Source organism: Pleurodeles waltl, chromosome 3_1 (genome assembly GCF_031143425.1).
Source record: "Pleurodeles waltl isolate 20211129_DDA chromosome 3_1, aPleWal1.hap1.20221129, whole genome shotgun sequence".
Lineage (NCBI taxonomy): Eukaryota > Metazoa > Chordata > Amphibia > Caudata > Salamandridae > Pleurodeles > Pleurodeles waltl.
In genome coordinates, this window is record NC_090440.1 from 961,993,849 (window position 1) to 962,019,777 (window position 25,929).

A 25,929-nucleotide genomic window follows, 5' to 3' on the forward strand; every position below is an offset into this window, starting at 1 on the left:
GCCACAATCACAGAGCTGTGTGCCCAATTGGAGCCTGACTTGATATCTGCTATCCATCATCCCACTAGGATCCCCCCTCTTGTGCAAGTCCTATCAGTGCTTCATTTTTTGGCAACAGGTTCTTTCCAAGTGACAGTGGGCTTAGCAGCAGGAATGTCACAGCCAATGTTCTCAATAGTGCTGACAAGAGTGTTATCTGCCCTGATTATACACATGTGCAGCTGCATCATTTTCCCCAGGTGGAGCATTTGGCCACAGTGGAGGCTGACTTCTATGCAATGGGACATATTCCCAACATCATTGGTGCGATTGATGGGACACATATTGCATTTTTCTCCCCCCGGCAAAATGAACAGGTCTTCAGAAATCGTAAAAGTTATCACTCGATGAATGTGCAGATGGTGTGTTTGGCGGACCAGTACATCTCCCATGTCAATGCTAAGTATCCTGGATCGGTGCATGATGCTTTTATCCTGAGGAACAGCAGCATCCCAAATGTGATGGCCCAACTCCAGAGGCACAGTGTGTGGCTAATAGGTGAGCCCGGGTTCCCACCCAGTAGATGTTGGTGTATGGGTATGGCATGGGTCCTAACGGTTAGTGTGTGGCTAACAGTAGTCCCTTGGTATTTGCAGGTGACTCTGGTTACCCCAACCTCTCATGGCTACTGACCCCTGTGAGGAATCCCAGGACAAGGGCAGAGGAATGGTACAATGAGGCACATAGGCGAACAAGAAGGATTATTGGACATACCTTTGGCCTCCTGAAGGCCAGGTTTCGGTGCCTCCATCTAACAGGTGGATCCCTGTGCTATTCTCTTAAGAAGGTCTGCCTGATGATCGTGGCATGCTGTATGTTGCACAACCTTGCCATGCGATGCCATGTGCCTTTTCTGCAGGAGGAGGAGGCTGGAAATAGCCGTGTGGCAGCAGTGTACCCTGTGGACAGTGAAGATGAGGAGGCAGAGGATGAGGATGAGGACAACAGAAATGCAGTAATTTGTCAATACTTCCAATGACACACAGGTAAGACAGTGTTATTTCACATTTCATTGACAGTTTGATGTGTGACATTGTCACTGGCAGGCTGTGAATTCCTACTTCTGTGCCCACTCACTTTACCCATTGGCATCTCTTTTTGCAGATGTTGGTACCCCACTATTGCTCCTGCTGTGTTCAGTGCAGACAACTACAGGTCTTTCCTATGTAACCATTACTGTACAGTTGAATTGCAATGCTTAAACCTTGTTAAACAAATACATTTTGAAATCATTTGACATACTCCATACTTGTATTTTTTCAAAGTATGTTTATTGCAGTGATCTGAAGAAAATGGAGAAGTGTAATGGGCTGGGGTGATGATGGAGGAAAGTCCAGGTTAGAGTCCAGTCCATTTGTAGCACATGTACTTTGTCCAAGGGGGCATAGGAAGGGGAGCAGTGGCAGTTCAAGGTGGACAGGGTGACAGAGTGGGACACAAGGATGACAATCAGGAGAGTCTTATTTCCTGGCGGGGGTCTTGGCAATAGTCTCTGGCTTCTGCCTGGATCGCAGGGAACGTTTGTGGGGTGGTTCTCCTTCTGCAGTGGGAGGGGTGCTGGTGGCCCGTTGGTCCTGTGGAGGGGACTCCTGTCCACTAGTGGCAGCGGAGGTGGAGGGCTGTTCAGTAGTCTGGCGAGTGTCAGGGGCCCACTGTTGTGCCACTGCCTCCCTCATACTGTTGGCCATGTCTGCCAGCACCCCTGCAATGGAGACCAGGGTGGTGTTAATGGATTTTAAGTTCCCCCTGATCCCCAAGTACTGGCCCTCCTGCAGCCGCATGTTCTCCTTCATCTTGTCCAGGATCTGGCCCAACGTATCCTGGGAATGCTGGTATGCTCCCAGGATCACGGTGAGTGCCTCCTGGAGAGTCGGTTCCCTGGGCCTGTCCTCCCCCTGGTGCACAACAGTCCTCACAGCTTCCCTGTTGTCCTGTGCCTCTGTCCCCTGAACCGTGTGCCCACTGCCACTGACCCCAGGTCCCTGATTGTCCTGGGTTTGTGGGGTGCCCTGGGGTCCCTGTAGTGGTGGACACACTGCTGACTGACGTGTCCTGGGGACAGAGGTATGGGCCTGCTGAGTGGGTGCTGTGGTGGTGTTTCCTGAGGGGGGTGGCTTTGTGGTGGTGTGAGACTGTGCCTGGTTAACCGACTGTCCCGAGGTCGCTGATGGGCCAGAGTTGGTCATACAGATCCAGGCGACCAGAGCTGCTGTCATCACTGTGGGCCTCTTCTGTGGGGGAACTGGATGCTGCTGTTACCTCTTCTCCGGTGACATTGGCTGGGATACCTGTGGGGATGTAAATGCAGTGTTATTGTTTCTGTGTGTGACATCTTGTGCTAGCCCTCTATGGTGGTTATTGCCCTGGGAGCTTTGCCTTGTGTGAGTTGTTATTTGGTGGGTTATCTGATTGTCTCTAGTGTGCATGCTGTAGTGATAGGTGTCCATGCAGGTCTGTGAGTGGTGTCCATGCATTGGTGGTGCATGCAGGGTTTGGCATTGGGATGAGTGGGTTGTGTTGGTGGGGTGTGTGGGAAGTGGTGGAGTGATGGGAGTGAGGCTAAGGGTGGGGGTATGTGATGGCATGCAGGTAGCGGGGGGTGATAGTAATAGAAAGTTGACTTACCAGAATCCAGTTCTCCTGCTACTCCTGCCAGGCCCTCAGGATGCATGATTGCCAAGACTTGCTCCTCCCATGTTGTTAGTTATGGGGGAGGAGGTGGAGGACCACCGCCAGTCCTCTCTACTGCAAGCTGGCATCTTGCTTCCACGGACTCACCTTCCCCCGTAGGTCGTTCCACCTCTTCCTGATGCCATCCCTTGTTCTGGGGTGCTGTCCCACGTCGTTGACCATGTCCACGAATCTCCGCCATAGCTCCATCTTCCTTGCAATGGATATCTGCTGCACCTGTGATCCAAATAGCTGAGGCTCTACCCGGATGATTTCCTTCACCATGACCCTTAGCTCCTCCTCAGAGAATCTAGGATGTTGTTGTGGTGCCATGGGTGTAGTGTGAGTGGTGTGGGTGAGGATGTGTAGGGTGATGTGTTGGGGTGTGTGGGTGGTGTATAGGTGATGGTGGTGGGTGTCCCTGGTCTTGTCTGTGGTTGTGGTGTCAATCTTGTGCCAATTGTTTGGAATGGTAAAGGGCTGTGGGTACTGTGTGTGTGTGTTTAATAGTGGTGTGGGTGTGTGGTGTATGTATGTGTATCAGGTATGTGTACTTTGAATTGACCAATGTGGTGTTTTTTTGTATGTGTGTGTGTATTTTGAGCGCAGCAGTATGTACCACCAATGGTTTACCGCCATTGAATGTCCACTGTGGTGATTTATGGGTCATAATGTTGTGGGTGTTGTTCTGTTGGCGTAACGGTGGGGGTTTTGATACCACCAGTTTATCACTGAACTTTGGGCTGGCGGATTTGCGTGTGTGGCTGAATAGTGACGGATTGGTGTGTGTGTGTGTGTGTGTCATAATATGGTTAGTGGTTATCCATCCATATAGCTCTGCTGCTGGAGACGTATTTAGATGCCATTGAGGGGAAGGCTCTTCAGAGGTGATGGAGGGTCCAAGTCTACTATACTACCTAATCAGCATATGCCAGGGGGACGTTAGTGTGGATTAAGCACGGGTCACATATCAGCATGTCACATCCCTCATTGACCCTTTGGGGCGCTATACTGTAGTCAAAAGTAAATTGGATGGGTGGGAAATAGTCCTTTGGAGCATATACGGTCCCAATACAGACCAATCAAGTTTCCTGGAATCCCTTTCTGAACGGTTGGCCTTGCACTTTATGGGTTCCATACTATTGGGAGGGAACTTTAACTGCATTGCAGACACAACATTAGATAGATCACACATCCTGCTTCCCTGACTAATAAGATGGCTAACCTGTACTTAAACTGGCAAACGGAGTGGGGCCTGATTGACTCCTGGCAAGCTCATCACCCGGAGCTCACAGACTACTCTTTTTATTCCCATTACATGTACGGCTAGACACATTCCTTTGCTCACCGAATGTACATGAGACAATACACCTCTCTGAATATCTGACCTGAACGCTCTTAGATCATAATCTCCTCCTCCTGATGCTGGGGTAGTTTCATGTCCCAACACCGATACTCACGTGGCGGCTCCAGCCTGCACTGTTGGAGGATCAGGCTTTCACAGACACCATAGGCACTGCCATAAATGAGTACTTTGAGATCAATGAGGGCTCAACACACTCGATACTGACAGAATGGGATGCATTCAAGGCAGTAATTAGAGGACGATGCATCTCAGCAACCAAGGGAGAACGCCAGGTGCTGCTCCATGAGCTAGTACAGGCAGAACGGGAACTACGCTTACTTGAGCAAAAGAAACCAGAGGACCCAGACCTGCAGACAGCACTTAGCACTGCCCGGGAAAACACGATAGTAGCAATCGAGAGACTTCGCTGTTATGATTACAAAGCCTATATAGAGCGTACACACTCAGAGGGAGTCTGGTCCAGTTCCCTTCTGGCCTGGCTAGCGAACCCAGCACGCAGGGCCCCGACTGTAGTAGAATTAGCAGGCCCCACTGGGACTAGCATAAATACCCAGGCTGCTAGTAACAGGTAATTTTATAATTATTATGCCAACCTCTACACAAGTAAAGTGCGACCAGCTAAGAGGGACATAAAAGATTTCCTTTTGCCTCTTGTCGTCCCAACTGTTTCAGTGCAGGAGACGACAGATCTGGGTGCAGCGATTACACTTGCAGAAGTGTAGGCTATCAATAAAATGGCGTGAAATAAAAACTCCGGACCAAATTGTAGGAAAGTACCATCTTGCCTGGCATGTTACCCCCATATTTCACTGTATATATGTTGTTTTAGTGTATGTGTCACTGGGACCATGCCAGCCAGGGCCCCAGTGCTCATAAGTGTGCCATGTATGTGTTCCCTGGATGATGACTAACTGTCTCACTGAGGCTCTGCTAACCAGAACCTCAGTGGTTATGCTCTCTCTGCTTTCTAAATTGTCAATAACAGGCTAGTGATCAATGTCACCAATTCACATTGGCATACTGGAACACCCTTATTATTCCCTAGTATATGGTACTGAGGTACCCAGGGTATTGGGGTTCCAGGAGATCCCTATGGGCTGCAGCATTTCTTTCGCTACCCGTAGGGAAATCTGACAATTCTTACACAGGCCTGCCAGTGCAGCCTGAGTGAAATAACATCCACGTTATTTCACAGCCATTTATCATTGCACTTAAGTAACTTATAAGTCACATATATGTCTAACCTTCACCTGGTGAAGGTTGGGTGCAAAGTTACTTAGAGTGTGGGCACCCTGGCACTAGCCAAGCTGCCCCCACATCGTTCAGTACTGCCAAACTACCTTTCCCGGGGTTTCACTGCAGCTGCTGCTGCTGCCAACCCCCCAGACAGGTTTCTGCCCTCCTGGGGTCCAGCCAGGCCTGGCCCAGGAAGGCAGAACAAAGGACTTCCTCAGAGAGAGGGTGTTACACCCTCTCCCTTTGGAAAAAGGTGTCAGGGCTGGGAAGGAGTAGCCTCCCCCAGCCTCTGGAAATGCTTTGATGGGTACAGATGGTGCCCATCTCTGCATAAGCCAGTCTACACCGGTTCAGGGATCCCCCAGCCCTGCTCTGACGCGAAACTGGACAAAGGAAAGGGGAGTGACCACTCCCCTGACCTGCACCTCCCAGGGGAGGTGCCCAGAGCTCCTCCAGACCTCTGCCACCTTGGAAACAGAGGTGCTGCTGGCACACTGGACTACTCTGAGTGGCCAGGGCCAGCAGGTGACGTCAGAGACTCTTTCTGATAGGCTCTTACCTGTGTTGCTAGCCTATCCTCCTTCCTAGGTAGCCAAACCTCCTTTCCTGGCTATTTAGGGTCTCTGCTTTGGGGAATTCTTTAGATAACGAATGCAAGTGCTCATCCGAGTTCCTCTGCATCTCTCTCTTCACCTTCTGCCAAAGGATCGACCGCTGACTGCTCAGGATGCCTGCAAAACCGCAACAAAGTAGCAAAGACGACTACTGCAACCTTGTATCGCTGATCCTGCCGCCTTCTCGACTGTTTCCTGGTGGTGCATGCTCTGGGGGTAGCCTGCCTCCTTTCTGCACCAGGAGCTCTGAAGAAATCTACTGTGGGACGACGGAATCCTCCCCCCCTGCACCCGCAGGCAACAAAAGACTGCATCACCGGTCCTCTGGGTCCCCTCCCAGCACGACGAGCGTGGTCCCTGGAACTCAGCAACTGTCCAAGTGACTTCCACAGTCCAGTGACTCTTCAGTCCAAGTTTGGTGGAGGTAAGTCCTTGCCTCCCCACGCTAGACTGCATTGCTGGGTACCACGTGATTTGCAGCTGCTCCGGCTCCTGTGCACTCTTCCAGGATTTCCTTTGTGCACAGCCAACCCTGGGTCCCCCACACTCTAACCTGCTGTGCACAACCTCCTGAGTTGTCCTCCGGCGTCGTGGGACTCCCTTTTGTGACTTCGCGTGGACTCCATTTTACTCCTCTTCTAAGTGCCTATTCTGGTACTTCTGCGGGTGCTGCCTGCTTCTGTGAGGGCTCCCTGAGTTGCTGGGCGCCCCCGCTGTCTCCTCATCCAAGTGGCGACATCCTGGTCCCTCCTGGGCCACAGCAGCATCCAAAAACCCTAACGGCGACCCTTGCAACTAGCAAGGCTTGTTTGCGGTCTTTCTGCGTGCGAACACCTCTGCAAGCTTCTTCACGATGTGGGACATCCATCCTCCAAAGGGGAAGTTCCTAGTCCTCTTTGTTCTTGCAGAATCTACAGCTTCTACCATCCGATGGCAGCTTCTTTGCACCCTCAGCTGGCATTTCCTGGGCATCTGCCCTCTCTCAACTTTGTCGTAACTCTTGGACTTGGTCCCCTTGTTTCACAGGTACTCAGGTCCGGAAATCCACTTTGGTTGCATTGCTGGTGTTGTTCTTCCTTGCAGAATTCCCCTAGACGGCTTCTGTGCTCTCTGGGGAATATAGGTGCACTTTACACCTACTTTTCAGGGTCTTGGGGTGGGCTATTTTTCTAACCCTCACGGTTTTCTTAGAGTCCCAGCGACCTTCTACAAGCTCACATAGGTTTGGGGTCCATCCGTGGTTCGCATTCCACTTTTGGAGTATATGGTTTGTGTTGCCCCTATACCTATGGGCTCCTATTGCAATCTACTGTAACTTTACATTGCTTGCATTACTTCCTTTTGCTATTACTGCATATTTTTGGTATTGTGTACATATATCTTGTGTATATTTGGCATCCTCATACTGAGGGTACTCACTGAGATACTTTTGGCATATTGTCATAAAAATAAAGTACCTTTATTTTTAGTATATCTGTGTATTGTGTTTTCTTATGATATTGTGCATATGACACCAGTGGTATAGGAGGAGCTTTGCATGTCTCCTAGTTCAGCCTAAGCTGCTCTGCTATAGCTACCTTCTATCAGCCTAAGCTGCTAGAAACACCTCTTCTACACTAATAAGGGATAACTGGACCTGGCACAGAGTTTAAGTACCCCTTGGTACCCACTACAAGCCAGGCCAGCCTCCTACACAGATGGGCTCCCAGTGGAGTTTTATTCAACATATATAACCAAGCTCGGCCAGCGGCTGGTCAAGATGTATGAGGAGGCCAGGAAATGTGGCACTCTTCCTGTATCGCCGAGAAGCTTTGATTATTTCCTTGTTGAAGCCAAGGAAATCAGCCACAGGCGTTACATCTTATTAGCCCTTGTCGATGTTTTCAGTGGACTATAAGATATTAGGCAAAAAATGAGCTACGCGCCTCTTAAAGCATATGGCCCATTTAGTTCATACGGACCAAGTCAGGTTTATCCCTGGGCGCCATACAGCTACTAATATTCTGCGACTTTTTTCTATCCTAGATAGTGATGCTTTTGATAAGCAGGAGGCAATAATTTTTTGCTATTGATTTTTAAAAAGATTTTGATGGCCTGGAATGGCAATATTTGCATGAGGTACTCTGTACGTTTGGTTTCGGGATCAGTTTGTATCATGGACCCGACTGCTCTATGCTGGTCCGACGGGCAGGGTTCGCACCGGGGCCACCATATCAGAGAACTATTAGATAGAGAGGGGGACCAGGCAAGGTTGCCCACTCTCCCCTTTACTTTTTACTCTTGCTATCGAGTCATTAGCCTGCAGAGCCAGAAAGGGGAATGATTATAGATGACTTGTAGTGGCGGGCCATACCCATTACATTGCACTCTATGCTGACAACCTTCTTCTCTTTATGCAGGAGAAGCACTGCGTGGGGCATGACACCTCTTGGAGATGTTTGGCTCTATATCTGGGCTCCAAGTGAACTGGCTGAAGTCTAGTCTATTCCCGGGAATGGAAGGCAGAGTAGCCCCTCTGGACCTTCACGACCTGACCTGGGAACCACAATGCTTGACCTACTTAGGAGTCTGGGTTTATCATAATCGGATGGACTTGCTAGAGGGGAACATAGAGCATGTGATAGGAGGGCTTTGCAGCACTATGACCCCCTGGGCATCCCTCCCACTGGAAGTAGCAGGGCGGGTCGCGCTCCTGAAAATGATAGCATTACCCTGTTTGCTATACTTCTTCTCCACGCTCCCGTTGTGGATGCCGAGAACTTATTTTAAGGAACTAAACTCAATGGTGGTCGGCTTCTTGTGGGGGACTGGCAGATGGCATTTGGCCCTCACTGTACTGCAAAGACCGCTGTCGGAGGGCGGACTAGCCATTCCCGATTTTGAGTCCTACTGCTTGGCGGGGCAGTTACAGTAGTTGATCCGCTGGATGGCTTGTCGCATTATGCCCGACAGGGAGCCCATTCCTTTTACCCCAGACCTCCCATCGCTGGCTAGGTTGATACTAAAGCTCGGCCCCCAAGCTGCCACTGGCTCCAGTGAACTGAAGGCCATGCATAAATGCTGGGCGAGCTATCATCGTCGCTCTAAGGGTGACAAACCTTACACACCAGGCATCCTGTTGTAATGTTTATGGACGCTACTACATGGGGGGATTGGAGGGAACTGGCGAGATAGAAGGCCGCCGGGGCAACATCCATAGGCACCCTGTAAGAAGCTAATATCCTTCCACCATTTGAAGACTTCCGTAGTCATTACGATCTTCCCCCAGGCCACTTTTTACTTCATAGAGCGGTCACCGAGGTGATTGGGGTGCACTGGCAGGTGGGGAACACTGAGCCCTCCCTTTCTGAGACGTGTCAATATCTGACATCTGCCACCAGCACCTACAAGGCAGTGACCTGCCTTTACAAGAAAATACAGAAAACATTATGTACACTGCTTACAAATATTAAACAAAAGTGGGAAGTGGACCTAGGCACTGCAATCACGGATGAAGACTGGGAGGAGATCTTGTCCCGGACCCCAAGGGTCTCACGGAGTGCTCGCTTCAAGCTTATAAACATATATGTCCTACATAGGGCCTACCTGACGCCAGAGAGACTTCGGAGACACTTTGGGGTGAAAGAGGCCACATGCCCAGGATGTGGAGCTGTAGAGGCAGAATTCCTTCATATGTTTTGAACTTGCCCGAAGGTAAGAGAGTTTTTGGAAGCTGTTCTTAACTCATCAACTGCTGTCTTGGAGCGAGAGGTTCCTAATGACCCCAGACACTGTTTACTTGGAGGATACAGACACACAGCCCGTAATAGAGTGACTGACCAGTTTGGAGATTTAGCTTTGTTGCTGGCTAAAAGAGAAATAGCAAGGACTTGGGAGATACCCCAAGGCCCCCCGTAGGGAACATTTAGAGGGGAGGTGCTGAAATAGACAGGAGTGGAAGAGACAGTGAGGTACTGGGATGCTAGGAGAGGTCAGGGACTGATAGAGAGGGCACGAGCGTGGGGCACTCTGGTATATGACTGGGATCAACTGAGAGAAGCACCCCGAGAACAGACATTATCCCAATAAAGTAACGACACTGTCATTTCCTACAACAGCCTGGAGACTAATTCCCCAACATTTAACACTCAACACAGGTACAGGGATCAGAGCAGAGGGAGAAGAGGACAAAGCTCGATCAGAAGACGCTCATCACAGCGACAAGAACATTGAATTTTTTAGATATCCAGACATCGCTAGGCACACAAGAGGAAGTGGAGAGGGAGGGGGGGGAATAACTGCATACATGGGAGAGCCACCCTTAAAAGAACTCAAAAATACGCACCTTTGGACTACATATAGGAGATATGACATACAAATCCCAAGAACACGGCTGTATATGGAACTGGGCAACATGAAAAATGGATCTAATTGTCCTTTTGTTTTGGATACAGCTGTTTATGGTTGGAGAAACGTCCTTTATGCCGAAGGTTTGTTGACGAAGTTGTGGTTAACGAAAGCGGGAACAACGCTTTCTTTAACCACGACTCCGTTATTTTGTGCCTTAACTACGCATGTTCTGAACAACGAACATGCATGGTTAAGGTACAAAGAAGGGAGTCGGCTAAGGAGGACGACGCAGGTGACGAGGGGACGACTAAGGTAAGTGGGGGGTTTTAGGTTTTGGGGAGGGGGTTCAGGGGGTTTTAGGTTTTGGGGTGGGGTTGGGGGGGTGGGGTGTTTTTGGTTTTGAGGAGTGGGTGGGGGGTCAGGGGGTTTTAGGTTTTGGGGTGGGGTGTTTTTGGTTTTGGGGAGGGGGTGGGGCTAGGGGGTTTTAGGTTTTGGGGTGGGGTTGGGGGGTGGGGTGAGGGATGCAGGATCAATGGTGCCTATTACTAATGCTTTTATGAGGAATGCCTTTACAACGAAATATCGTTGTTAAGGCATTCGTGGTAAAGGCATTAGTAATAACAACGAGGTTGGTTTTGAGGAGTGGGTGGGGGTTTTAGGTTTTGGGGTGGGGTGTTTTTGGTTTTGGGGAGGGGGTGGGGGCTAGGGGGTTTTAGGTTTTGGGGTGGGGTTGGGTGGTGGGGTGAGGGATGCAGGATCAATGGTGCCTATTACTAATGCTTTTATGAGGAATGCCTTTACAACGAAATATCGTTGTTAAGGCATTCGTGGTAAAGGCATTAGTAATAACAACGAGGTCGGTGTTCCGACCTCGTTGTTAAGGCACTAGTTGTTTCGGACGTCGGTGTTCCGTCGTACAACCGTTTATGGTTATATGAAAAATCAATAGGATATAACAGAGACATGAAGATGGTGAACCCAAAGTATGCAGCCTGTTATATTTCAAAACTAATAAAATGTGTTTAAAAAAAAAAAAAGGAGACAGGCCCTCTTGCGCTATGAGGAAATTTTTATATTCTCTGTGACCCAGCGATAGACTGGTCATGAGTGAATAAACCACAGAAGAAACCAAAATCCAGTAAACTTTTACAGGTTCTGATGCACGATTTCGCTTTGATTGACCCCTGGCGGTGCGATCACCTTGAAGATAGAATGAACATTCTATACAATTTCACTCACCCTTGGGTATTGATTTTTTTCTGATTTCACACTCCCTCACTACAGCAGTCATGCTGTGATCACTATTCGTCTTGATTTTCTATATCCAAATCATGCACCGCCTAGATGGATCTTTGATAAGTCCTTTTTAGCCAACAAGGCATGGGTTTCACAAGGGTGTGGGGCTCTGGGAGGTTTCTTGGAATGCAATATAAGTTGGCCTCAGAGTTTTCGGTGTGTGGGTCATTAAAGGCTTTTTTCAGGAGGGGGTTCATAGCCTTTTGTGCATAACTGAGACAAACTGAGAGAGCAGCCTATCAGCAGATGCAGGTAGTGCTCAACCAAGCCACTTCGGTCCACCCCCACTCAAGAATCTAAGGCTAGGTTGGCTCAGGCCCAGCAAAATCTTAGGGACCACTTCTTAACTCAGCCAAATCTTAGGGACCACTTCTTAATTCAAGAGATAGTCAGATTTTTCAGAAAAGCTATGAAGAAAATGAGCATGTTCTGGTGTGGTCAACACTAACTATATTAAACAGGTTTTCGATCCAGTACTCGTGACTCTTACATCTGGTGCTGAGAGATAGCTAAGGTCTTTCTTCGTCACTACACATATTTATATTCGGACACATTAAATCCCCCCCACTGAGGATATGGAGAAATGGTTGGCAGGAGTGAATATTCCAGCATTAACACCTATGCAGGGTGGTACATGAATCAGTCCTATTGCTCTAGCAGAAGTGAAACAGGCAGTCAATGTGATCCCCACCGCTAAAGCTTGTGGAGCAGATGGGATCCCTGTGGAAATTTACAAGCTGTTTGCACCTCAGCTGATTAAATTTTTGGTGTTTTTTATTTGATAGCATTTTGAGAGGCTCTGAAATTCCAGACTAGTTTACTCAAGCGGTGGTGGTTGGTTTCTTTGAAGGAAGACAAGTCAGCACAGGATGCAAACTCTTATCACCCTATAAGTTTATTAAAAGTTGACTATAAAATTTTCATAAAGATTAAGGCATCCTTGCTTATTCACCAGGACCAAAATGGATTCCTCCAAGGTAAGGGCATGTCAGTCAATACACACTATCTGATCCAAGCCAATAACATTTTTATCTCAACTCAAACTAGAACTACAATTATAATATTGGAAGCAGAGAAGGTGTTTGATAGGGTCTAATGGGACGTCCTTTTGCTGTATTGATGAAGTTCACCTTTCCATCCCAATTGGTTCAAGTAATTAAAAGTCTCTACATGGATGCTAAAGCATCTATAGCCATCAAATAGAATCTGGCAAGACAGATAGTAATAAGTCGTGAAACACGTCAGGGCTGTTCCCTTCCCCTATTTTATTTGCTTTATTTTAGAACCACTGGCCTCAGCCTTTCGGCAGGACAAGACAATTTTAGATCTATTTGCACGGTCTGCCAAGTTAAAACTATTTGCCCACGATATGGCCCTGTATCTAGCTGCTGATAAGGCTAGTATACAGCAGGCCTTCTCTTAAAATCTGTCAGTTTACGGAATTGGAGGCTATACAATCAACCACTCAAAATCTGAGGACATACTGATCAAGAGCGCTCCGAAGGTACTATCTGTGTCCATAAAGATCCATTACTCTTCGACAGAACCAATATGATATCAAGGGGTTTGGGTCTCTTCAAAACTGGAAGAGTTATACACCCTTAATTTTAAGACCACTTTGCAAAAGATGAGTAACCCCCTAAATCAATGTCAAGATCTGCCTCTTTCAATTATGGGATGAGTGGCATGAAATACAAGTGTTTTTTTAGACAATTGACAGGGAAATCAGACATTTTCTCTGGGAGGGGAAAAAAACCCAGGCTCAGAATGCAAGCCTTACAGTTGCATCCAGAAGAAGGAGGGTTGATTCTACCCAATTTAGAAATGTATTACCAGGCGTCTCTGCTCGACTGGCTAGTTAGATCCTCTTGCTCGATCTCCCAAGATGCACATTTTTTTCTTAAATGTATGCTAAAAGAATTCGACATTGACCTTCTTTTTTTGGAAAATCCCAAAGCTACCCAAAAAATCAAAATGCAAAATACCTCGTATTATTCTATACCAATTCCAGAAAAGTCAGGAAGGCTATGAGGTACCGGGCTTCCATCTTCGGTTGAAGTTATTGGACTGCAACCTGTTTGGTTTGTTCTTCAGCATGCAGTCATGAATTCACTGGGCTGGCCTGCGATTCCAAAGGCTACAAGATTTCTATTATATGGGCCACTTTTCTCAATAGCAGCGGCTTGTCAGTTTAAATCCCGATATGAATTCTTCCCTCTTCTTCTGCTGTGCTCAGATCAAGCATTTTTGCTTAGGATGTATTGAGGGAGGCGAGACGAGAGCTGCAAAATTGGGGCAGGCTTACATTATTTCTTTGCTACAAGGTATAGGGAATCGGTATAGGGCTTTGATCGCTGAGAAAAACAAGACCCTGATTCTAGGACATCTGCAGCTTACTAGTAAATCTGTGGACTCTAAGCAGTAGCAATTTTATAACCAAAATAGTCATAAGGTAGTTAGAGGAGCCAATCTGCAGAGGATTGGTCTCTTTAGCAAGTGGATGCTACATTACACAGCATCTAAACTTCATATAATATACCAAGGGGTTCATCTTGTTGCTTTTGATGCAATCAGCCCAATGAGGATTGGCTTCATATAGTATTCACAGGCCCAAATTTGGAATTGTTTTGAAAAGGTTTTTTTCAAGACTGCAACTTTACCTCTCCACAGACGCATATATAGCACTATTTGATTTTACGAGGTCACAGCCTGAGATGACGACGGAGCAGTGGCAATTGGTATTCATTGCTGTTTTAGTGCATAGATCCCCGATTTTAGCAAACTGGAGATCAGACAAAACTCCTGTAGTGTCAGACTGGGTATCAAAAATGAATATAGTTTATTCCACGGAAACATTATATGCAAAGATATCCGGTTCTACAATTAAATTAACTAGAATATGGAAAAATTGGTATACGGAAACCATTTCCTGGGTATGGAAATTAGGGGTATGCTACCCTCTGGAATTTCTTAGTTTCTTGTTTCTTTTCAATTTTGAGTATGTATGTAGGTATAAGGGCTGATCATGGTATAATGAAGTCCCACTTTGGTGCATGATTGTTATCTGCTTTTAACTGTTAACTGTGCTTTAACACTCTATTAATTTGTTATTGCTAAATCTTGAAAAAAAAAAATTAAGAAAAGAGGTATTTTTAGGCTAAGCTGTTGCACTGTTATCAAAAGACATGCACTATCCTATCTCATTAACCTGAATGATATGGCTGATTTGTAAGGCATCTGTCTATCACATCTGTTTAACCTAAGGCAAAGGTCTACGTCAGTGGTTTGCATCTACACGAACAGTGTAGCCTGGCAAATTCTCCTTTCTTAAACTGGAACCCATAAGTGTATACTTTGAGGGACAGCTTGTCTGTATGTCTGTGACAAAATTTGGGCCTTAAAAGTACTCTACGTCTAGTGCTTAGTTTGTACAAAAAAAAAAAGAAGAAGTGCCGGACCTCAAACTTTTGCTCACAAACTCACACTCTGCTCTACTGAATGACAGGTGTTACAAATTCCAAGGCTGTGTAGTCTGGATTTCATCTTGTGCCTATTTCATCCACCACCATTCACTCCCTGCCTCTTTATCTCATTCTTTCAGGTTCTTTTCCAACCCTGCTTCGTCCATTTTTCACCATTCTTCCACCTTTCTCTTCCTTTCCCTCTTTGTGTTTTTCTCTCTTATTTTCGCTGGGTCAAAGCCTGATGAGGAAACATTATTGATGGTGAGACTCACCTCTAACCACCAGCTCAAAGTTCTGGGTCTTCAAAACAGGTATTCTGGTGCCTCACCAGTGGAAAACTACAAAAAATGACACACATTTGTGACAAATTTGGTCAGAACCCCTAATAATGTAGTTAGTCAGAGGCAACCTGGTAGACATACAAAGACCATGTGCTGATGAGGGACCCCTGAAAGATTTGGGGTTCCCTTCTAACTGAAGCTAACAGTACTCTTTTGCCCCTCTCAGCAGAGACTCCGCCTGCTATGCTGTAGGCACACAGACATCCCATCACAACTGCCTAACCTTCTCTCTATCAGAAGGGGGCACTGCTCAGTGTTTTTCAGTTAGATGAGCTACTCAAGCTGTGGACCAGAGATAGATAAGAACATATGGGGGAAGCAATAACCAAGAAAATATGGGTTACAAAGAAGCAGTGAAAGTGTGGAAAAAGAGAATAAGAAGAATACGATTGATGAACAGGACCCCACAAACCCAAGAAATCAGTAGGTTAATTATTGTAATGAAGATAGCCAATGCTAAACTGATTTGAGGGACTGAGGATGCCTAAAAAAACACAAGATGTATCAAAATCTTTGAGACATCTAAGGAAAAACAACACTAAGATGATGAGGGCTTCAAGATATGTTATGATCGTCAAGTGCAATCCATTGTCCAGGGACCTGTGATCTTGTGGACAGTGAATCTGCCGAGATTCTCCTCAATGAGGTGGTGACTACAAAGGAGATTCGAGGTAAAAGACATTAACATCCCCTGGCCCAAATGAAATTTCAATAAACATCTAAAAATGTAATCCATCTCTTTTGGGTCATTTTCTGACCCATTTATTCAAAGGGACAATATCCAGTAATATAACTGCCAATACTTAGCGAGAATCTAACTTATACCTTATATATAAAAAGGAGAAAGGTATACACCAGAGAATTACTGATTGATTGCAATACTTGATGTCTAGAATAATATGTATGCCAAGACAGCAGGTCTGCTCCCTTGCACACAGACTGGCTTTGAGCAGAGTCGGTCAACAAAACTATACCTCTATAAAGTACAAAAAGCTTCCACTACCTGTCAGTCAAACAAGAGCTTTTGATCATGTGACCTGCAATAGGTTACGGTTTAACCTCCCTAAGGGGGTTCATCAACAAAGGGTTACTAAAGGCAATCATATCACTACACTCAGGAACCCAGGTTCAATTAAAGGTAGACAACAGTACGAGTTTGTCAGAAAATATTACTACTAATAAGTTATAACATGTGGGCACTTCAGCATGCTTGCTGTTTAATCTTTATATTACCAATTTACCTGTAGCAATGGATGGTATAACATTGTTTCTCCTGAAGCTGGGAGGCTACCAGATAAAAACGATTATGTATGATGATGAAGTTCACACAAAAAGGGATCTTGCCCGCCTGCTAGAAGATCTGAGTATGTAATGCCAAACATGATTTCATGATAAGACGTACAGAACAAAAATGGTGATCTTTGGATGGTGCATGAAAGCTGGTCATTGGCTGTTGTGGGACTATTGGGATGGAAGTGTCTTCTGCATTGTTCAGAGGAGCATGAAACCCTTCTCTGGGCCCCCCTTTGCAAGTCTCTGCACTTTCTACACCTTTTCCTGCATCAGCACACACAAGAATCAAGTGTGTATGCAGAAGGACTATGGTATGATGTGAGACCGACTGTGGCCTTTACAGTCTAGGAAAAGGACACCAAGTGCTTCCTTCTTAGGAATGAGTGACCCCTGTCCTCTTGAGAGACCGGAAAATACTGCCGGGGTTGGCAGTAGATAATTCTATTAGTAGGTGTAGACCTTTTTTCCTGTTGCCTACTCCAAGAGAATGGCCTACTGGCCTTTTCTGATAAAAGAAGGATTTTGCCAGCCCCTTGATGCAAATCCTTCCAGAGTAAGAGTGGGGCACAAACGGAAGATGGCGAGGTTCTGCAAAAAATGAAGTGCAGGTTGGAGGTAGTCCCTAGAATATTCATGAATGCATCTGTAGTTAACCTTGTTCTGGTGGCAGAAATGAAGGAAACAGGAATTGCTTTGAAATGTAAGGCCCATATATGCTCCTTTGTTGCTCGACTCTTCCCCAGAGGTGTGCAAAGACAGGTTAAGGCATCAATTTGGAGACAAAACGCCCAGTGCCCCTGTTTTAATTTCTGTTACAAATCTTGATCAGGGAACACCAGGCTCTACCCTCCTGCCTTCATCATTACAGAACAAGAACTTGTGGCTGGATAGATAGGTGTGAGGTGAAACCCAGTTCCCTGAAACCAGGCACCCACAACAGATTAGGCTGGGAAATACATATTTCTAGTCTATTGGCTTTTTAAGAAAATAGACCCGGAGGTCAGCCTTTGGGGATATCCTGCTGACAGGTGTCCAAGTGGACCACAAAAGCAGATTGGAGAGAAATCTCTCAGTTGCAGGAATTGTGTCTAAAGACCACCATCCTCATCTCAGGTCAGGGCCAGACTGCTGTTTCAATACCAACTGGTAACCAGCTCTATGCAGGGAGGCTTGAAGAAAGAAGCTGCCACTGAGGGGAAAGGTACAATTGGGGTATACATACAGAGAGAAGGGCAGAATCCAGAAAAGCATGGGATTGAGCAAGGGTTGGGGGGAAGTGCTATTTTGCTCAGAGCTGTGGAGAGCTGACTTGTCTCTTGCTGCCCTTACCTGTGTGTCCCTTGGTAAGCTTAAAGACTATTTCTGAGTAAGTTAAGCCTGGACTATAGGCTGCCACTGATCAAGTTCAGGTGGAGGTGCTACGGAGTGCTCTGGGCTGAACGGTGCAGATTATCATGGACTTGGGTGTTTGAAAGTGAAAGACAACATCAATATTATGAACCTATGCTAAGACTGAGAAGTGGTATAAAAAACTTCGTCTCATCATACCTGCTTGAGTACTATGGTGTATAGACAACAAATTCCATCAGCAGCCTCCACCCACACCCAAACACCATAACACATACCAGTCAGTGATCTGGCTCCCAACCTAAAGTTGATGGGATCACTGAATTCCATTTGGGTGAGAGCGTTGCATAATACCTATTTGCTCTGCTCAGGAACTGTCACTGATGCCAGCACCTTCAGGGGACTATGGAAACCACAAGCAGCATTAGTCCCCAGCCTCAGCAATAACAATACACATTCTGCTTCCTAGCAAGGACCTCAAGGGAAAAGGACATAGTTTGTACACATGCGCACCGCTGAGAGCAAGCTTACAGCAGAGATAGCTGCCATATGAGTGTGCCCAGATACACACAAGAAAATACACTCAGAAAAACATTCCAAAGTCTGTTAACCATCAGACTTCTGGTACTCAAGAGCTAAAAGGGCCCAGCCCTAAGTACAGTTAAGTTTCAACAAACATTAGAAAAGAAATGTATTATAAATCACAGAGTGAAACTGGTGAGAATATACTGTGGCAGTGTGCCTGTAGCATCAAGCCAGGGGTGTTAGTACAAAACTGGGATCAACCACTACTACTAGCCACAGACTTCTGTCCGATTACCCTAAACAAACTGTGCAGATACCGAACTGTGATATAGAATTCATGGTATTGTGCTGTTAGTCGAATAAAGTACAGTTAGACCTGGGATCCTCGGCGTGGTTCCCCTGTTTTTTTGCCTCTGCTTCTTGTGTTGTTGACTCTGTTCTGGACTTGGTTTTCGCTGGTTTTTGGTACTCTGGGCATATTACCACGGCTGACCAGTTCTAAAGTGCAAGTGGTTCCTGTGTAAATTGTGCTTATTATTGGTTATCCTGGATTGGCAAATTTGATTTACTATTAAGTCCCTAGTAAAGTGCACTAGAGGTGCACAGGGCCTGCAAATCACTAGTGGGCCTGCAGCACTGATTGTGCCACCCACATGAGTAGCCCTGTAAACATGTCTCAGACCTGCCTCTGCAGTGTCTGTGTGTGCAGTCTTGCACTGCCAATTCGACCTGGCAAGTGCACCCACTTGCCAGGCCCAGCCCTTGCCTTTTACTACACGTAAGCCACCCCTAAGATAGGCCCTAGATAGCCCCATGGGCAGGGTGCAGTGTATTTAAAGGTAGGACATGTACTGGTGTGTTTTATATCTTGTGGTAGTGAAATACTGCCAAATTCAGTTTTCCCTGTTGCAAGGTCTATCTGTCTCATAGGTTAACAAGGGGCATGCCTTTAAATATGTTTTAAGTGCTGTTTCCCATTGAGAGCAGATAGGGACATGGAGTTGGGGTCTCTAAACGCACAATTTAAAAATACATCTTCTGGTAAAGTTGGTTTTTAGATTGTCAGTTTGAAAATGCCACGTTTAACAAGTGGCCATTTTCTTGCTTAACCATTCTGTGCCTCTGCCTGTCTGTGGAATCCACGTCTGGGTCAGACTGGCAGTTGGGCTGTTTATGAATTCTCTCTAGACAGTGACACAAAGGGAGCTAAATAGTGTCTGTCATAGCCTGATGAGTCTCCTGGACTAGAGTGGGGAGGGAGGAGCTGGCACTTACACCTGTAAGGGCTGTTCCTGTCCTCACACAATGCAGTCTCCAACCCTGTGGTGTGTGTTTGGGGCCAGGCCTGGGCAAGGCAGGATCTTGTGAACAACCTAGACCTTTCTTTGAGGTTTTCCTACTTCTAAGGCAGAAATGAATATAAGTGATGGACTCAAAATCCCAGATTTTTAGATTAATTCTGGATCAAAAGGAACCTCTGCCGAGGAGAAAAGCTGAAGAGCTGGAGGACGAGTACTGCCCCTTTGCCTGTGAGTGTACTTTGCTGGTTTGGCCTGCAGTTGCTGCTTCGACCTTAGAGTGGACAAAGACTGGACTTTGTGGTGTTTTCTTGCTTGTGAAGTTTCTCCAAGGGCTTGCACTGAGCTTGCCCCCTGTTCTGAAATCTCAGGGCAATCAAAGATTTCCTCTGCCAGCACCTGGACTCCCTTGCTGAGACTCCTACCCTGCCAAGTGGTGTCCTATCCAGTCCCTGGGCCCTTGAAAAGAGAAGCTGGTGGAACCAAGGCTGAAACCCACGCACTGGAGCCGAGCGGGAGAAAAACCGATGCAACACCTGCCTCGAGGCTGAAAAAGCGACACGCAACTGCAGCGCAGCTGGAAAATCGATGCAACACCTGCTTGCAGCTGCCAAAATCGACGCATCACTTGTGCAGTGTGGCTCTTAACCACTGTGCGCCAGGATTTCGCATGCATCATAGTTGGGCATCACAACCACAGTGAACCTGCACGGACCCGAAGTTGCATCGGTCTTCTGCGGGAGAGAAAAACGACGAAATGCCTACCCAACCAGAGAAGAATTGACACACAACCTCACTTGCGAGTAGGAATCAACGTTACTTTTTACTGATGCAAACCAGGTACTTTGTGTAGAAAAAAACGCATCCATTGATTTCTATGGATTAAGACTCTAACTTTAAAAATTCATATCTTTGCTTCTGTATGTTGGATTTTTGTTGTTTTGGTCTTGTTTGATTTAGATAAATATTGGCTGTTTCTAAACTGGTGTTGCATCCCTTTTGTAGTGTTTTCACTGTATTGGTTGGTACAAATATTTTACACATTGCCTTTGCGATAAGCCTGACTGCTTGTGACAAGCTACCATGGGGGTGAGCAAGGGTTATCAGAGCTGTGTATCTCCTTTACCCTATCTAGATTGAGGGTCCCTGCTTGGACAGATTGCAAACTGACTGCCAACCGGAGACCCCTTTTCTAACAAGTATTTTCTCTTTTTAAAACAACGAGTGGTTCAACAATGATTTATTATGATATTAATACTGCCCTGCATTCTAATTTTCTTTCCCAAGTCCACTTCCTTAAATAGGGCTTGGAGCACTCTGCTTCACCACGCTGAGAAGCAATTATTAAAGTGTTGTACTTGGTGCTCAGTTTTTGGTCCTACAATGGATCAGGCCCGGGACATCAGTGGACAAAGGCCCAAATCACACTATTGTGCAAGTGGACCTTGTGTGCACCCGAACCAAGTCCTAGTTAAAGTTGAGCATGTGGCATGTTAGAACTGTCTGGGGGATTGATTTATAAACTGGAGGCAATATATTCAAACTAAACTTAAACAAAGCTATATAAGGACCTTCCTCGTCTCACTGTAGTAAGTTTTTTAATTAATTAATGGCAAACTTCACTCGACTGTGCAGCCTGTTATTACTCCATATGTCTATTCAGGGCATATTTAATGCATATTGCTCAATAGAGTTGTATTTTTGGAAAGTGTTTAACTAGAGTAGTTGAATTTAGTAAAATTTGCGGCGACGAGAAATGGGTTTAGACGGGCTTATGCGTTTATCACTGTTAGAGAACATGACATGTATTTTTAAAATCTGTCTAGAAGAGCCAATGCCCTGAGAGATTTACTGCCATCAGCACTGCCTAACGGAAGCTCATTTTGTAAAAATACATTGGTTTATATGAGAAAATTAAATGGTATTAGATTGGTATATGCAACTTTGAATGGACTGATAATGATATGTACTTTGCTCACCTTAAGGGTGAAATGAGTGGCCATATAGGAGTGAAATAAATAGAGGAGAACATCCGCTTTGAGGCCAATCTTGAAAGCACTTATTATGTTGCTCAAGCCTAACAAGAAACATAGGGCCTGATTCTAACTTTGGAGGACGGTGTTAAACCGTCCCAAAAGTGGCGGATATACCACCTACCGTATTACGAGTTCCATAGGATATAATGGACTCGTAATACGGTAGGTGGTATATCCGCCACTTTTGGGACGGTTTAACACCGTCCTTCAAAGTTAGAATCAGGCCCATAATTTTTTAACATTTAAACTATTACAGCCTAGTATTTATGTAAGTAGAAAAACGTATTGTTGCACACTATGGCCCTCATTCTGACCCTGGCGGTCTTTGACCGCCAGGGCGGAGGACCGCGGGAGCACCGCCGACAAGCCGGCGGTGCTTCAATGGGGATTCCGACCGCGGCGGTAAAGCCGCGGTCGGACCGGCACCACTGGCGGGGTCCCGCCAGTGTACCGCGGCCCCATTGAATCCTCCGCGGCGGCGCAGCTTGCTGCACCGCCGCGGGGATTCTGACCCCCCCTACCGCCATCCAGATCCCGGCGGTCGGACCGCCGAGATCCGGATGGCGGTAGGGGGGGTCGCGGGGCCCCTGGGGGCCCCTGCAGTGCCCATGCCACTGGCATGGGCATTGCAGGGGCCCCCGTAAGAGGGCCCCTAAATGTATTTCACTGTCTGCTGCGCAGACAGTGAAATACGCGACGGGTGCAACTGCACCCGTCGCACAGCTTCCACTCCGCCGGCTCGATTCCGAGCCGGCTTCATCGTGGAAGCCTCTTTCCCGCTGGGCTGGCTGGCGGTCTGAAGGAGACCGCCCGCCAGCCCAGCGGGAAAGTCAGAATTACCGCCGCGGTCTTTCGACCGCGGAACGGTAACCTGACGGCGGGACTTTGGCGGGCGGCCTCCGCCGCCCGCCAAGGTCAGAATGAGGGCCTATATTCGGTCGGGTTGGAGCCACATTTCCGAGGCATAGGGACTTTCAAACCGCAATGATAATCACATCTGTGCAAGGGTAAATGCATTTAAGAAGGCACTTTCATGTCAGCCTGGGACTATTGCCGATATAACAACATGATTTGTGAGCGCTCCACTTACTTTCAGGAATGAGTGTGTGTGTTTGTGAGGAATGGGGGGATGAACTTCCTTTTACTCATTATGTTAAGTTGATTTACTGTAGATTGAAGTTAGGGCCTCTGTAATCACTTTCATTTATTGTATTTTGAGTCAAAAATTGTTTAAATAAATTGTTCTGCTGTACTTAAATGGATCGCTTAATATTGATATTTTAAATGCTGCAAAGTAGATTAGTTTACATGTATATGTTCCAGTTTTAAATACAACTTTACCAATACACTTGAACTCAACTCGAACACAGATCACCAGTCACAGGCCTGTGTGGCTTTCCTGGTGGATTTTAAAATCCGCTCATCTGCCTTTCATCTCCCTGGATTATGATGCGGAATAATTTAATTGACATAGCTTGGACTAGTGCCTGTCCGTAAAGCGCAGATACGGATTAATGTATTTGACATAGTTTGGACCAGTTGTCCGTAAAGCGGAGAGCTCCCGTCCTGTCTATACCAGTTCCTGCACCTTTTTAGCATCTCATACAACTTCGCAGCATATAGTCCGTGCACCTCTTGCACACCCCGAGTGCCTTCCATCGACAGTTTCTAACTTCTCAAACGCTTCTGCAACCTCGCAATATAATCTGTGTACCTCCGTGCACCTCTTGCACACCCCGAGTGCCTTCCATCCACAGCTTCTAACTTCTCAAACGCTTCTGCAACCTCGCAATATAATCTGTGTACCTACTGAACGCCCCTCGACTCCCCCTCGACCCCCAGCCCGCGACCTTTCCCTGCACATCCGCTGCAAACACAGTGGTGCCATCCGCACACTTCCCCCGTGCCCCGATCTCTCGCAGATAACTAACCTTGAGCCACTGGAGGGCTGTGCCTGTGAGCTGGGGCCCGAATTCACCTCTTCCCTACAGCCCCTGGGCACAGAGCCTGTATTTCTTGTTCACGTGGCTCCTGCCGCCGCTGACACCTGAGAAGCAGAGAAGAAAGTGAGTGAATCCCAGAGCAAGCCCCCTTAATCCCGTCAGCGACCGTACTGCGACCCCCGCCCGCAACAGAGCAGCTCTGTGGCCTGCAGGCAAAGCCACGCCACTCATTTCTATCCCTTTAAGCCCCCTGAAACCAGTTCAGCCCTCAGTGTGAATGAAACATATCTGCTGACCGCATCCGACTCTGTCAGATGCAAGCTGTCGTTTTCGTGATGTGGTCGTAGCTCTGCCCACTCCGTAAATGCGTGTTTTTGTAAATCTATTTTTTTTTGTGCAATTTTATTCAAGGCTTATAAAGGATCTCACAAATCCACAAAGGCTGCCACATTTTATAGTTTTGCCATGTCTATGCGTGATTTTTGCAAAAATGTATGTTACACAGATGCTTATTTACCTTAACAAAATGGTTCTTCATAAAATATACTTTTTTGAAAATATGCCCTTTTCTTAAGCGTCGATTACAAGTTCACAGTAAAATTTGGATTCCTTTGTAAACAGGGCTGCCACCTTTCTTAGAAAAAAAGAGACTGGTCATTTTTTGTGTTGTGCTATTCTGGCACAGCTAAGGGCTGGGAGATAAAAAAATAATCCGTGTGAAATTGTTAGGATTATTTTGTATCAGGTTAATTATCCCTCTATTTGCTCTGATATTCATTCTGAAAAAAATTAGCCAGCCTTCAAATTCTCTGCAACTCATCTCTTTCTGTGTTTGTAGTTTGAGGTGTATGTTTCAGAAAGGAAGAAATACCAAATTTCATTGCAGCTGAAAAATACAGTGAAGGCAGGTAATAACTGGCCACGTAGTAACTTTAACCCTATGTGCACACACGAGAGTATGCACAGGGACTGGCCTTACCAATTGCCTGATAATTATTACGGCCGTACGTAATTTGCTTTCGCAAAATTACATAACATTTCTACATAAGTGCGTGCAAATACATGAACTGCAAATGCATAATTTTGCTGTATGTTATGGCGCATAATGCGTCCTCACATCAATGTTTGGAGTGAGGACGTATTTAACAAAAGCGCCACCTACAACATCTGCTCGATTTCTGTTGTTCCAGTGTTTTTTACTGTAAATGGCCTGTAAATATTGACTGTAAATGATGCATATTTACACAAAGCCGCATAATGGCATCATTTTGGAAATTTCTCTTAACAAGTGTAATGCAAAATTACAGAAATTATGTCAGTGTATTTGCCACAGCCGAATAATCATGCCCCTGAAGTTTCCCCTAAATAATTCTTCAGGATGAACCCTTCCAAAATGGGTGGAAAATGCCCAGAAAAGGGCAAAACTGATGAAATTTGGTGTTTGAATACAGATTCTGTATGCTATTGTAATTGTATTTATATAGTGCTTACTACCCCTGATGAGGCGTCGAATCGCTTTTCGGCGAGTAGCACACTACTCCAGAACCCAAAAGGATTAGTTGAGGATTAGGGGAATTTGAGTACAGTATTTACTATAGGGTGTATGATTTAATTTGCGTGGAGGACATGTGAATCGGTAAATTGGATTGAATAGAATAATGGAGGGATAGAGGAGGGAAGAAACCAGAAGTGTTAATTGGGAGATCAAAGTAGTAAGATGACATCTGGGATGAGTAAAGGAGAGATGGAGGAGGGAAGAGTCTGTAGATAGGGATTGGGGTGATCATAGTAGTAAAATGGGGTTTGGGGTGAGTTAAATGAGGGATAAATGAGGCAGAATTTAGCAGTGTTGTTTGGGAGCTCATAGTAGTAACCTGAAGTTTGGGGTGAGCCAAGAGGGGTAGAGGATGGAAGACTCTAGGAAGGGTTATTTTGCCGATCATAGTAATAGAATGGGTTTGGGATGAGTCAGAGAGTGGAGATAGAGGATAGATTGATAGAGGTCTAGGGTGATGGTGAGACACAAAGCTTTCAAGAGAGTATTTTTTATTTATTTATTTTTCTCTTGTACAGTAGGACTAAATTAATAAATATATAGATACATGATTACATTGTAAGATAATATATGGGTA

The 25,929-nt window shown here is 46.2% G+C and overlaps 1 protein-coding gene across 1 annotated transcript in view; it reads right to left on the reverse strand.

The window, feature by feature from the left end:
* Positions 1-23,911, reverse strand: part of ZNF593OS (ZNF593 opposite strand) — a 167,115-nt gene extending 143,204 nt beyond the window's left edge. The window contains exon 1 of the mRNA XM_069223998.1: positions 23,786-23,911. The gene's annotated coding sequence lies outside the window, so the exon portion shown is untranslated. The remainder of the gene's footprint in view (positions 1-23,785) is intronic.
* Between the last annotated feature and the right edge of the window lie 2,018 nt (positions 23,912-25,929).